The sequence below is a fragment of the Panthera pardus genome, unplaced genomic scaffold (genome assembly GCF_024362965.1).
Source record: "Panthera pardus isolate Hobbes unplaced genomic scaffold, ASM2436296v1 HiC_scaffold_12, whole genome shotgun sequence".
Taxonomy (NCBI): Eukaryota; Metazoa; Chordata; class Mammalia; order Carnivora; family Felidae; genus Panthera; species Panthera pardus.
Genome location: NW_026526677.1, coordinates 4,378,327 through 4,392,341, shown reverse-complemented (window position 1 = coordinate 4,392,341; position 14,015 = coordinate 4,378,327). Strand labels below are relative to the sequence as shown.

At 62.1% G+C, this 14,015-nt stretch overlaps 1 long non-coding RNA gene across 1 annotated transcript; it reads left to right on the top strand.

Annotated features, from left to right (window-relative positions):
* Positions 1-864: 864 nt before the first annotated feature.
* On the top strand, positions 865-13,477 carry LOC109246892 (uncharacterized). Its single transcript, XR_008421071.1, has 2 exons — positions 865-1,390; positions 13,188-13,477. It is a non-coding gene; the product is annotated as an uncharacterized LOC109246892 (long non-coding RNA).
* Positions 13,478-14,015: the final 538 nt, after the last annotated feature.

Genomic DNA, 14,015 nt, shown 5'->3' with positions numbered 1-14,015 from the left:
TCTGGGCCCCACCCGCCGCACGCCGTGACCTTGACGTGCAGTTACACCTCCTGAGCCCCGTCTCCCTCGGTTGGGAAGGGAGGTGGGTGGGTGGGTGAAGTAATGACACCCGAGGGAGCTGATGTGCTGACCCCCGGCCCTTTGTCGAACTGCAGACCTGTGGTTCAATCTCGGAGCTCCTTGTAGGTGGGGAAACTGAGGCACAAGAAGATTCTTGTTTTTCTTTTTCTCTTTTAGGAGCCCGTGCTGACAGGTGGCATGGCGGAGGGTGAGCCCAGCTCTGTCACGAAGGCCGGTGCCCTCGGCCTGCCCTGTGGGTCTTAGCGCCAGGCCTGGAGGCTCCCTTGGTTTCTATATGACAAGCATTCACATGCAGCTTGCTCAGCGCACAGGCGTGTGGGCTCTGGGCCCCCCGACTCTCCCGGGTGCCCCGTTTCAAACCATGAAGGTAAGATCTGCTCCGTCAGCCTGGAAGTCCTCGCCAGCCACGTGCAGGGAAGGACGGAGGGTATGCGAGGGGCAACCCCGGGGGCCTTCTGGTGGAGGTGGCGGATGGCCCAGGGCTCACTCGTGCGCAGAGCGGAGTGGGGTGCTGGGGAGGGGGGGGTGGTCACCGCAAAGGAGCCGCGGCTGGGGCTGTCCGTACGATGCCCTGTGGGGCCCTGGCCACAACTCGGGGTTGAATCTTGGCCCCTGTCTTAGCCCCTGAGGCCGGCCCCACAGCAGGGCCCCGGGGAGAGGAGGTTCGGGGCCCAGGCACGGTTTCCCCGGAGGATGAAGGTACGTGTGGTTGGAGCCGACGCTGGGGTTCTCGGCCTTTCCTCCGCTGGCTCCCTCCCTCCCCCGGGCCCGGCACCTCCACTGACCGGGGAGGCCGGGGTTGCTGCCCGGCCGTCCTGGCACCCTCGGGCCGCCGTCGTCAGTCGTGGGGGCACACCCGTCAGCCCCCCCAGGTGACCCTGAGCCCCGCATGGCGCGTAGTGTTGGCAGCTGGGGGGGCACAGCAGAGCGGTGAGTGTCCCGCCTCCTCCCCCTCTCGGTGCTTCTTTCCGCTGTGAGCGAGGGGGCTCCAGGGCGGGGGGGGCTGGCTTTCACCCATTTCCTTCGTCACTTCCGTTCGTGTCGAAAGGGTTCCCCCTTGGGTTGTCACACCCCTTGTGTTCGGGCGGAAGCTCATTTACAGCTTCCCGCCGCGGACCGTTTGCGCCGAAACAAACCCGGAAACCTCGAACCTGTGGGTCCTTCCGCTCGATGGTGTGGACGTGGGTGGCTCGTCCCTCTGATGGTGTTGGATGTTTCAGACTATCCTGCCCGGAGCTTTTACGCTGAGAAAGAGGAGAGGGTTCGGGGAAGGACGGGACCCCCTGGCGGAAGGTGGATCGTGGAAAAAGTAGGCGTGACCAGCTTTCAAATAAACTGGAAGGTTCTTGATTGGGCAGAGGGTTGGCGACTGTGGCCCTTGTCAGGTGCCAGTGGCCCTTGGCTGTCTGCTGAATCCGTGGACCCTTCTTAGAAGAATGTCTTTAAGGGGCGCCCGGGTGGCTCAGTCGGTTGAGCGTCCGACTTCAGCTCAGGTCACGATCTCGCGGTCCGTGAGTTCGAGCCCCGCGTCGGGCTCTGGGCTGATGGCTCGGAGCCTGGAGCCTGTTTCCGATTCTGTGTCTCCCTCTCTCTCTGCCCCTCCCCCATTCATGCTCTGTCTCTCACTGTCTCAAAGATAAATATGAACATAAAGTATTTTAAAAGAAAACTGTCCTTAAGCCATAACCTGAAATGGAGAATAATTATATTGAAAAACTGCCAACAAAATACTAACAAATAAATGCGGGACAGGAGATTCACCACCTGCCCCACGTTCAAAGCACCATTGGAGATGAAGCATCCTGACAGGAAGTTACGTGCCCGGGAAGGGCCAGAGGCCTCACCGATGCCCTGGTCTGTGGTCTGGCTCGTGCCGTGCTTTGGTTTTCTCACCCGAGTCCCCAGCACCCCAGCACCCCCCGCCCCCCACGCGTGGAGGTCCCCTGCCGATTTCCTGGCGGGCTCTCCCCTCCCTTCACCGAGTTAGGGTAAAGTGGCTCACTTCTGGTTTCTGCCAAGGCTGGGGGCGCTGGCTCACCCCCAGGAGGCTTCCCTGGTGCCCCTGCTGGCCCCCATCCCCCCCTTCTCTATTTGCTTTAGCGCTGAGTCACAGGCGGGTGGGCCTATGAGCGCCCAACATCCCGGAGGGTCTCAGGCCTCCTCAACCCCAATAAATGAAATCAATCCCCACGGATGTGATGCCCCATCCAGTGCAAACTGAGCCCATAGTGCATATGGATGTGGGAGTCAAGAAGGGATATTTTCTGGTATCGTTTCAGTGGCTCTCAGACGTGAGCCTGCATCAGAGCCCCTGGAGGGCTTGGGGAACCCAGGTGGCTGGGCCCCACTAGAGGTTCAGAAACAGCAGGCCTGGGGGGCCAGCCTGGGAATGTGCATTTGTAGCCCGTCCGCAGGTGAGGCTCACACGGCTGGCTAGGTGACCGTCACCGAGGGTGCCCCTCCCCTCGTGCCGCTGTGGGGGATCGATGGGAGCCCCCAAAGTCCAGGTCCTGACCCCCGTACCTTGAACGTGAGCGTACGTGGAAATAGGTTCGGCAGGTGCAGTTACGTCAAGGATCTTGAGACGAGATCGTTCTGTCCTTAGAGTGGGCTCTAAATAGAATGACAGGTGTCCCTGTAAGAAGAGGAGAGGACACAGATGCGGGAGGGGCCACGTGACCACGGAGGCAGCGGTTGGAGGGGAGTGGCCACGAGTCCAGGGACCCTGGAGGCTCCAGATGCTGGGGCAGGAAGGGCCCTGCCCCAGAGCCTGCAGGGAGCACCCCGCCCACACCTTGACTTCGGGCCGGAAGTGGGAGGGAATCCATTTGCTGTTTAGAGCTGCCTGTTCGTGGTCATTGGTCACAGCGGCCCCAGGACACTCACACAGCCCCTGACAAGTGGTGATTAGTGGTGGTTCTTGATTTTGCTGAGCCCAACTGGGCCTCAGATGCCAAGCTCCAGACCCGTCCAGTGGGACCAGTGCTCCAGGGAGAAAGTGTGGACGGGGCCGTGCTCCTGTTTCCTGCTCTTCTCCATGAGGTGACCCCGAGCAGCTTCGGGAACACACCCAGGCGCCTGCTGCCTGGGTCCGGGGCTGCCGGAGAGGGCATCCGTCTTGGGCTTCTTGCTGGGGATGCCAACCGGGAGGAGGGTGGTTTGTGCTGGGGATGCCATCCGGGCGGGGGGTTGTGCTGCGGTGACTGTCCTTGGGGCCGTGGCACGATCCTAACAGCCTGCTCTGGGCCCAGAGGGCGGGGGTCCATGGGGAGGCAGGTGGCTGCAAGGTGGGGAGTGATCCAGCCCCCTTGGGGCCACCGGCCATCCTGGTGTGACCCCAGGAGCCGAGGTGGCCTGGCAGGCTCCCGGGAGGCCACTGACTGACCGACTAACAGGTTTGCTAATTGATCGGGGCGATGGCAAGTGGGCTTGGAGGTCACATGGGCTTGGCCCCAGCTCTCCAGAACCCCGCTCGGGGGGCGGCCCCCTCTCTCCTCTGGCCTCAGTGTCCCGGTGTGTGACACAGGACGGAAGCAGCCTTGAGGGGTTGCAGGACTTAGAGGGGGTGGGGACAAGTGGAGGTGGCCCGTGCCGTGCCTGGCATTTCCCCACGACGTGCTGGTGCAGAGGGAGTAGCCGGCCTTACCGACAGGCTCCTGGGTGCCGCCGTGGCCCCTGAGCGGCTCCCTGCACTTCCCAACGGGCTGGTCTCCCTCCCCACTGGGTGCCCGGCCCTGGCGCTCTCCTTGTTTCCAGGCTGAGGTGGCGCCTTCTGAGGACGCCCCGAGCTGGCTCCGAGCAGCATCCACTCACACGCCCCTAGGGGAGGGGTGCACGGGGGCGGGGGGCGGCACCTGACCGTGGGCTTCCTGGGGTCCCGGAGGGGCCACCTTGTCGGTCCATCGGACACCTGCCGGCCCGCCTCGGGGACAGGGGATGGGGGTTCTTCACGCTGCCCCTGCTGGCAGTGGGCTGGGGGCCCCAGAGCTGATTTGCATACAGGTGCGGACCCAAGACGGAAGGCCTGGGTGCCGGGAGGCAGGGCCGGGTGGGACGCACACACCTGGAGGGAGGCTGCCCGGCACATGCAGTACCGGGGATAGCCAGCGGGAGGCAGCAGAGCTCCAGCAGCAGGTGTCCCCTTAGGCCCAGCCTGGACCTACCCTCCCTCCCAGCTCCTACACCAGGCCAGGCGGAGGGCGGGGGGGGGGGGGGGGCAGTCACCCCCGTGGAACTTCCGTCCCTCCCTTCTCTGCAAAGGTGTCTCCTCCTCCCACAGACTTCTTTGACCCCAAGGCCTGTGCAGGGAACTTCCTCGGGTGCCTCGGTCAGGCCTCCGTCATCGCCGTGGTAACCGGCCGAAAGGGTACGTGAGACCTGTGTGCCTGCAGTGCCCTGGGGCTGCTGAGTTCGCACGGGCTTTTGCTGACCTGTAGGTTCTGGGACGGAGGACAGCCTGGCCTGGTGGGCAGGCGGTGTGGCAGCGCTAACGCGGGGGGCCAAGTCCCCACGGAGCCAGCCAGCAGAGCGCCTCGGGGCAGAGCCGTGGCTTGGCCCCCTCTGGCTGAGGGGACCCTTCCGGGTGGGTCTGGAGTGGTCTCCGTCCCGGCCCCGCCTGCTGGCCGCCACGAAGGCAGCTGGGGGTCCCTTCTTCCCAGGACGGGGCGACATTTCCGTCTCCTTGGGCACAAGATGTGTCCACATCTGACGCCTACAGCGAGGACCTGGGTGCTGGGGTGGGTGGCGTGGCCCTATTTCCCCGGAAGTCTGCCTCTTAGGGGGCTACCCCCGCCAGCCCACATCTCCTCAGCGTGACCCCTCCCCACAGCTCCTCGAACGTGTGCCCCGGGGCCTTTACACGTGCCGTGCCCCCCACGCTAGGTAGGTCAGACCCCGCCCCGCCCTCACCCACCGCCTTGACTTCTCCTTGTCCGTTCCCTGTCTGATCGTCTGGTGTAGCATACGCTGTTTCCCTCACTGGAATATAAACTTCGGGAGGGCAAGGACTTTATTGGATTCACTGCTGAGTTCCAGGGGTTCAGAATACTGCCTGGCACATAGTAAGTGCTCCATAAATCCCTGTTGGTTAAGTAAACAGGCGAATGAGTGGATGCCCGACCCTGTGCCCAGCCCCCGAGGCCTCGTTCTACCTCTGGGCAGCCAGTGGGTGGGGGTGAGAGGGCAGAGTCCCCCCACCCCCGTACCTCCCTTTCCCGGGTCCCCTACTGTGGGGTATGTGGCCACCTGACCCAGGGAGGGCCGCTAGTCATCCGCCAGGGCTGCGCGTCCTGCACTCAGATGTGGGGTCCGCGAAGTCTCTTGCCGAAGGGGCTTGTTGTCAGGGGACCTGGGTCTCAAACGCCATCACGCCTGGTTAGCAGAGGGACGGGGCCTGAGATGTGAGTCTGGCTGCTCTGGTCCCGAGGTGTCGGACCACAGGTGGTCCAGGAGACCCTGGGCGGGGGGGGGTCTGACCGTAGTCTGGCTGGCTCGGCTGCTGTCCCTGTCCTCTGCAGGCCATCCAGATCCCACCTTTTCTCTCTCTGAGGCCAGGTGCTGCAGGGGCACCCACGAGGAGGGGGGTAGAAGGGCCTAAAACTATGTCCTTGGAAACAATGACCAAATAAACCTCTGGGCGTGGGGCCACCATCAGAGCAGAACTTGAGGGACCCCTGCTCCTGTCCTCTCTGTGTGGCAGTGAGCCATGCACATTCATCATTCTCTTTTCTGTCTCACGGGGGGCCACTGAGGTTCAGAACATTCTGGAATACACCCCCGCCCCCCAGCATTCACCCCTGCCCCACCCTCTAGGCCTCGTGCACGTCTGCGCTCGCTGCTTCCGGAAACCAAAGCGCTGGCCCCTCCGATGGACAAAAGGGGTTGTATTTCTTTCAGGGACAGTCCGGGGTTAAGAGTCACCTCATGGAGGACAGGGAGGCTGCTTTTAGCTGAGAGCTGGGGCATCTGATCACTATCGCAGGTGTCTGAAGGTGGCACGTGGGGACGGGCCCCACGCGGGCTGGCCACAGGCAGGAGACAGGCCCGACACAGGGAAGAATCATCCGCTCTCGGGCTTGAGGAAGGCCTCGCACGCCCCGGCCAACGGCCTGGCAAACAGTCTCATTCTGATCTGATGCCGTTGGCATTTTTTAAGAGATGCAAAGAATGTGTTTGGGGGCACTCGGGACCCAAAGGTCTTGCTTTCCACCGGCCACATAGTTTGGCTACATTTCTGAAGGGCAGTGACTCTGACCACGCGGCGGTGAAGGTACAGGGGACAGGATCTCTGCTCCGGCCCCGCGGTGGTGGACAGCGGCCAGGGGACGGGGACTCCAGCCGGACACTGGCAGGGAAACGGGGCTGGGGGGTGGGGAGGAGAGAGGGGCCCCTCCTGGCGGGAACGGCACGCTCGGCCGGCTGCGAGCAGGGAGCCTGCCCCAGAGCGGCTGTTCTCCAAGGCTCTGGGGTCTGTGCCCTTGCTGGAGAGTTCTGGCACCCGTTCTCTTTTTGCTCCCAGAACAAAATTCAACCCCATCCCCGGGGGGGCTGAAACAATTTCCTGGGGGGGCTGAAACAAGGGGCCGCAAGCGAGGTGAGTTTAAACGGCAGAAATTGGTTCTCTCCCAGTTTGAGGGACGGAGGGAAGTCCAACCAAGATCAAGGGGTCAGCAGGGCCTCCGGAGGCTCCAGAGGAGGGTCCTTCCTGCTTTTCTGGCTTTCGGGGCCGCCCCCCAGTCGTCCCTGGTCTTGGGGCCCCATGGGCCCCATCTCCGTGGTCACGTGGGCTCCTCCCCAGTAATTCGATTTAGGGCCCACCCTACTCCAGTGCAAAGACCCTGTTTCCACACGAGCTCACACCCTGAGGTTCCAGGGGGACATGAATTTTGGGGGACACAATCCAGCCCAGCAGAGGGGTTTTCTCTCCTACAAGCACTGGCCAACGGCAGCTCTTCTCTCGGCTTCTCCGGTGGGCGCCTGAACACAGCCGTGTCTCCGGGGGCCCCGTCGCTAGACATTAGGGGGACGTGACCGTGGCAGGGGTGGACTCAGGTGTCCCATTCGGGTTCCAATCCTGGTCTTGCCGGTTGGTGGTTGTCTGGCCTCAGGCGACTTAGCGAAGCCACGTGGGCCTTGGCGTCTGCGTCTGTAAAATGGGTCTGTTGTTCTCTGCCACCCCACCGGTGTCAGTTGCCGATTCTCTGACGCAGATGGAGGGGCCAGCAAGAGACCATCCTAGGGAGACCCGGAGCTGGGGAATGGCCGAGGGTCCCCGTGCTGCCCGCCGGCCGCCGGCCGCACAAACTCTTTCCACCTCGGCTGCCTGATCCGCAGAACAGGGTGGTCCCCACCCGGCCGGCTTGCAGTGAGGGTGGGTGGGAGGCCGGCCGGAAGGCGAGTGCGGGGCCGGCCGTCAGCACAGCTCAGCCCCGCGGGGCGTGTGGCTCTGGTGGTCAAGGGAAGTCTTGTGGATTTTGTACGCGCCCCATCCCCCACCCCCGGCTCCGTCCCAACTCACATCTTCTTGGCTTTGATAACAGGAGTTGCCATCGAGGGCAACCGTAACGGGTATGGTCATCAGCCACATCTGGAGATGTCCTGCCACGGCTGTCGCGGTCGGCGGTGGGTGAGTCAGGACCGGGACACGCAGGGCTTCACGGCAAAAGCAACGTCCCGCGTCTTCGTCTCAGATGCCGGGGCTGCGGGGCGTCCACGTCCACGCCCGCGGAGCCTCCACCAGCTCCTCCCGCCGTAAGCGAACAGACGGTCTGCCTCCACTGCCCAGCGAGAAGCGTGCATTTGTTTAGAAGGCGCTCCTTTTCCAGAAAGCGGGTTCCGTGGAGGGGCGCTGACTTCTCGGCTGTGGACCCGCGTGGACCCTGTTTCCTTCCAGGTGCCGACATCGTGTCAGCTGGCAGGGCCCGTCCTCCCTCTGGCGTCTCGTATCCCTGCTCTGGGCCTGTCTGTCAAACAGCTAATGATCCCTGAACAAACATGGGTGTCCGGGGGGAGCTCCCCACCGTGGACCTTTTGCGATGTGGGGATCAGCAGGGCACGCCTGCGGTCAGCCCCCCGCGGCCACGCCGTCGTCTGGGAGAGGCGGCCCCGGCCTCGCCCAGCCGTCGGTGACCCCGCGGCGAGCTCGCCTGCCGCCCAGAGCCAAGCATAACCAGGAGAGGGACTTTTGATCTCGGGACGGCTGGCACTTTGGCCAAGAGCCCCCAGACGTCTCCGCCTGGCTGAAGCCCAAGCCAGCTTCGCGAAGGGCAGCGCCTTCCAGAGAGGCTTCTGGGAAACACCTTTGACAAATGGCTTCATGCAGCGGCCAGGAGGGCCGTGGACCCAGCCACAGGGCTCCTCCTTGGCTCCCAGCCTGGGTCCCAGGACGCAGGGCCATATGGCAGGTTCAGAAAGCGAGCCAGGCCCCGACATTCCTGCAGGGCGGCCCCGAGGCCCCCCACCGCCCCAGCCCACTCCCCAGCTCTGCCAGCCCCGAGTCCTCATGAGTTTCCAGTGCACTGGAGGCGGGAGGGGCCCCGGTTCCCTCCCCCCTCCCCTCCCCCCCCCACAGCCAACTTGGAAGCGTGTGCCAGCCACAAAGCCGCTCAGAGTGCCGCAGGGCCCTCCCCGGCCACTCGCATGGCCCTTGGAGTCTGGACGTGGCCGGGGCTTGACGTTACTCTCGCCCCGCTCAGCCAGGCTGATGGTCTCTACTAAGGCCGTCGCGAACATTTCCTCGTAAGCTCGTTTTAAGGAAATGTTTGCGCACAGAGCACGTTCCCACAGCTGTGGGACAATGTGCCGTCCCTTGCCAACGACCGCTTCTGCCAGCCTCGTCTTTCCTGTAGCTGGAGGTGGGCCTGGAGGCCCGCCAGGCCCACGCTGCCAAGCCGCCTCCGTTGATCATTGTCAGGATGCGTTTGATTAATATCTGACGTAGAAGGAGGCCTTGGTGCTGGCGGTCAGATGCCTCGCTCTGCGTGCAGGGTCTGGGGAGCTGCGGCTGGCGGCGGGGCGGGCGCCCGGGCCCGGGGGTGAGCGGCATGGGCGACCGAGCTGGGCTTGGCTGCGGCCGTGTGAACTGGCCGTGCCCGGCTCTTTGAAGCACTTCCAGTCTGCCTGGCTAGGGACGCCCGGCGCGGGCCTTTGCATTTCCAGTTTATCCAGATCCGCGGAGCAAAACCAACTGTCCATCTCCCCTGAGGCCTGCTGGCCCTGCCTCCCGGGCCCGTCCGCCTAGGGAGGCGTTTGTGGGAAGGCGCCTCTGGGTGATTCTCTGAGCCTGCGGTGGGGACCGGCCTCCTCCTCTCTGTCTTCCCGCTGGGGGCCACTTGGAGGCCGCCTCTCTCTCGGGCCAGCCCTCTGCTGAGCTGGCAGGGTGCGGGCAGGAGCAGTGTCTGGTGACACAGGGACCTGGCCGTAGACAGGCGGGGTCAGCGAATGTCAGCTCTGGGGGTTTCAGGGATCACAGCCTCTGGGCGGAAGAAAGGGATCCGGAGCGTGGATGTTGCAAAGGGTGTGTCCAGGCGGAGAGGAAGAAGGGGGCCCTGGGGTGTGTGTGTGTGTGTGGCTGGGGTGGTGACGTGCAGAGGCAGTAATGGGCTGAGGCACCTGCTGCCCAGTGAGCGGATGACCAGACGGGTAGGCCCTTCGGTGTGTTTGGAGAGCTTTTCCCAGGAAGGGCCCGTGGAGACCTTCACGCTGGACCCTCTTGTCTTGGGGAAGCCATCGAGGCAAGGAGCACCCTGGGCTCGTTTGGGGGGCACCTCGGGTCCCTCACAGAGTGTACCTCGGGGCCCGGGGGATTCACGCTGACGTGTTTGCTGAGCACCGGGGGTCTGCCGAGCGCTCCGCTGGCCCGGGGACGTAGGCCACTCGGCCTCCTCCGGGTCAGCCCACGGCTGTGAGGGCACCTGTGGCCCCCACTTCTCGGCGCGGTGGGGCGGTCACACCCGGTCACGCCCAGCTTCCCCATCTGGTCACACCCAGACAGCACCCCATCAGGATGTTTGTCGTGGCTCCGGAAAGATCTGTCCGAGTCCCAACCCCCAGCATCTGTGAGTGTGACCTTATTTAGGAAAGAGGGTCTTTGCAGGTGTAATCGAGTTAAGAGATCACGAGATGTGACCATCTTTGGTTACCCTAAATCCAAGGGCAAGTGTCCTTAGGAGAAGAGAGAACATACAGAGAGGCCACGTGACCATGGAGGCAGAGGCTGGAGGGACGTAGCCAGAAGCCCAGGGACGCTGGAGCCCCAGGAGCTGGGAGAGCAGGAGGGAGCCTCCCCCAGCGCCTGCAGAGGGAGCAGACGCCTGCCGGCACCTTGACTTCTGGCTTCGGGCCCCCAGACGGGGAGAGGACGCGTTTCTGTGTGCTCATCTGTTACCACTGCCCCAGGACCCTTGCACACATTCTTTCTGCCTGATGTGCTCCCTACCCTCACACATCTTTCAGGCGGCAACTTCTTTTTGCTTCCCGAGAGAGGAGGTCCCTGACGCCCATCGGAGCGCCTGCTCCTGCCCCTGTAGGAACCCCGCTACAACGCACGACCTTGCATTCACTGATCCCGTACTGATTCGTGCACAGTCACTTATCGATGATGACGATTTCCGTTGATTATTATTATTGATAGGTGAATGCATGCCTCCCCATCCCTCCATCCACTCAATCACCACTAATTGAGCGCCCACTGGGGACCAAGAACAAGAGAACAGAGCTCGAGCGGGAGAAGCGTCACTGCTGTGCCGAATGGCGGTGGTGCTGGCAGTGGGGGTTCAGGTTGGGGCAGGGAAGCTGCCGTCTGTAGTGGGTCAGGGAAAGCCTCTTGGATGAAGGGCCATTTCTGCAGAGACCTGTAGGAAGGAAGGGATGGGGAAGCCATGTGGGGATCGGGGGGAAAAGCCTTGCGGGCAGAGTGAGCGGCATGTGCAAAGGTCCCGAGGGGAGCCCGCCCTGGGTGCTCAGGCTTGCTCGGGAGGCCGCATCAGGGAGCAGGGCGCTCAGGGGAGGGGGGCGTGTGGCCAGGCGCTGGGGGCCTTGTAGACCGGCGTAAGGACGTTGCTCGTGTGTGAGGGAGTTGGGCCCCTGCAGGCTCGAGCAGAGGAGGGATGGGAGGAGATGCCCGTGGTTAAGCCTTGCCCGATGGCTGTGGCACCCGTCGCCTTTGAGCCGGATGGTCTGGAAACGAGCATTCACGGGAACCACTCCTGGCCTTGGGCTCCAGAATGTTTCAGAGTTTGCAGGGATTTCGGGGAGACACCAGAGCAATCCCCCCTTTGATGAGGCAGCATAAGATACTGAAAACAAAGCCTGGAGGGGTGGTCCTTCTCATCCACTCAGAGGCGGGATAAGGCTGAGCCACCAGCCAAGAGCGGAGATGTGGTCATGCGGACGGAGGGGGCTCCGTTCACAGGGCTCTGCCGTTGGACAGGAATCTGGCTTGGTTTCCCCCGAGAACGGCCGCTCCTTTAGAGGCGCCAAGTAATCGGTCAGTTAACGTGCCTGTCGCGTGCTTGTTGAGTGCGCACCGGGTACCGCACGCTTTATCAGACTCAATCCTTACCGTTTGGGAGGAAGGTTCTGACTCTGGGAAGCGGCCGAGCCTGGCGCTGGGCCTGCCTGTGTTTGAGGGCACAGCTACCGTGTGTCTCTGTGCCCAGCTCCGCCCCACTCAGTGCACCTGTCCTGGCAGGAAAGGAAGATAGGCTGGGGCGCCCCAGCCTCCGGGTGTTGGGGGAGATGAGGGTCCCCGGACAGGAGGCCTTGAGCTGGAGGTGGGGTTTGATGTGGGGGTACAGACATTCTAAGGGGGGAGCTACGGGAACAGTGCCCAGCAACGGAAAAACGAGGCCAAGAGGGCGGCCTGCTCGGAACCTCTGCCTCCAGGGCCGGGAGAGGGAGACGTGGCCTCCTGGGGTCTGCTTGGCTCCAGAAAACGCAAATTACCCCACCACGACAATTGTCTTTTTGGAGGGTAACTTGTGTTATTCATCCATTCGTCTATCCAACAACCTTCCACCCATCCATCCATCCATCCATCCATCGTCCATCCATCCATCCATCCATCCATCGTCCATTCATCCATCCATCCATCCATCGTCCGTCCATCCATCCATCCATCCATCCATCGTCCATCCATCCATCCATCCATCGTCCATCCATCCATCCATCCATCCATCGTCCATCCATCCATCCATCCATCCATCGTCCGTCCATCCATCCATCCATCCATCGTCCATCCATCCATCCATCCATCGTCCATCCATCCATCCATCGTCCATCCATCCATCCATCCATCGTCCGTCCATCCATCCATCCATCCATCCATCGTCCATCCATCCATCCATCCATCGTCCATCCATCCATCCATCCATCGTCCATCCATCCATCCATCCATCGTCCGTCCATCCATCCATCCATCCATCCATCCATCGTCCATCCATCCATCCATCCTTTATCATCCATTCTCCCAATCATCATCCATCCATTCACCCTTCCTTCCATCTAGCCAACATCCATCTACCCATCCTTCCTTCTGTCCATCCATCCAAACTTCTGTCTCCTTCACTCCCTCCATCTCTCCCCCCCATCCCTGTATTCTATGGCAAGCATTCTTCTAGGATAGACCTGAGTGATGGCCACCATTGAATGATGGCCACAGACCCTGAACAAAGTGTCATACAGCTAATCCCACTAGGATTGTCAGGAGCACCAGGAACGGAAATGTAGTGCCCGCTGTGTGTATAGCTGGGGCCTCGCTTCATCTGATCAGGGTGGGCTGCTCCAAGCTGAGATGAGTCGGGGTAACCTGCTCGAGGGAGTGGGGAAGATCCACCCTGGCAGGGGGAACAGAATGTGCAAAAGCCTCTGAAGCAAGAAGGTCTTGCTGAGGCGGGAGGAGCGTCTAGAGAACCAGTGTGTTTGCGGGGCGGTGGGACGCCGCGAGGAGGCTGTCCAGGAGGCGGGGGGCCTCGGTCCTGGATCGGCGGTGGGGGGGGCCTAGGTCCTGGACGGCGCTGACGCGATCCAAGGCAGACGATCACTCTGGGGGGCGCGGGCTCAACGTGGGACCTCCGCCTGCTTCTGGACTCTCTCTGCTTTCTCAAAAGGTTGCTCAGAAAGGGGACGTCAAGGTCAAGATGGGCACCTGGAGGCTTTGGATGCCGAAGCAGTTTTACTTTGCCCGAGTCAGCTGAAGGACCACGTGGGCCTAAAATTAGGCAAGTGTGTGTGTGCTGAGAGCGAGTTCACACGCTCACAACTCCTGTGGGCAGGCTTTGCGTTGCTTTCCTCTGTCTGTTAATGGTACAATCTGTTCAGACCTTTGGAACATTCCTCAGCTTTTATTTAATGTAGGAAGAATCATTTCGGGAATTAGCATATAAATTGGCAAAAGTCAGCAGCTCTGGAGAAGGTGCTTTCCCTGGGTGTCAGGGCCCGATGGCGGGGGTGGGGGTGGGGGACCCCACGAGGACAAACCCGCCGTCCCACCCCCGTTCTCCCTCAAGGGGGCACAGACACGCTCTGTTGAGAAAAGCTCCAGGCTTTCTCCCAAACTATGCAACTCGGGAAGGAACATGTGTCCCCTCAGCGAAGGCCACAAGGGGAGAGGGGTCTCGGCCGAGAGGCGGGGAGGTGGGACCGAGCGTGTGGGAGTCGTTTCCAGATAGATGGCTTGCCGAGGGCAACTTTCCCCACAGGCCGGCCTCGCAGAGCAAGGTTATGGAGAGGGGAAACCCAGAAGTGCTCCCTCCCTAGCTGTCATGTCTGGTCTGGTCAGGGGCAGATATTTGACGCATTTTATAACACTATTCTAGGCCTTTTGGATAGTTGATCATTAACTGTTTGCTACGTGTGGCATTCCAAATTCTGGCCCAAGATAGCTCAGTCCAGCGTGCTGATCCCGCCTACCCATTGGGCCATGGCTGGAGGCGGGT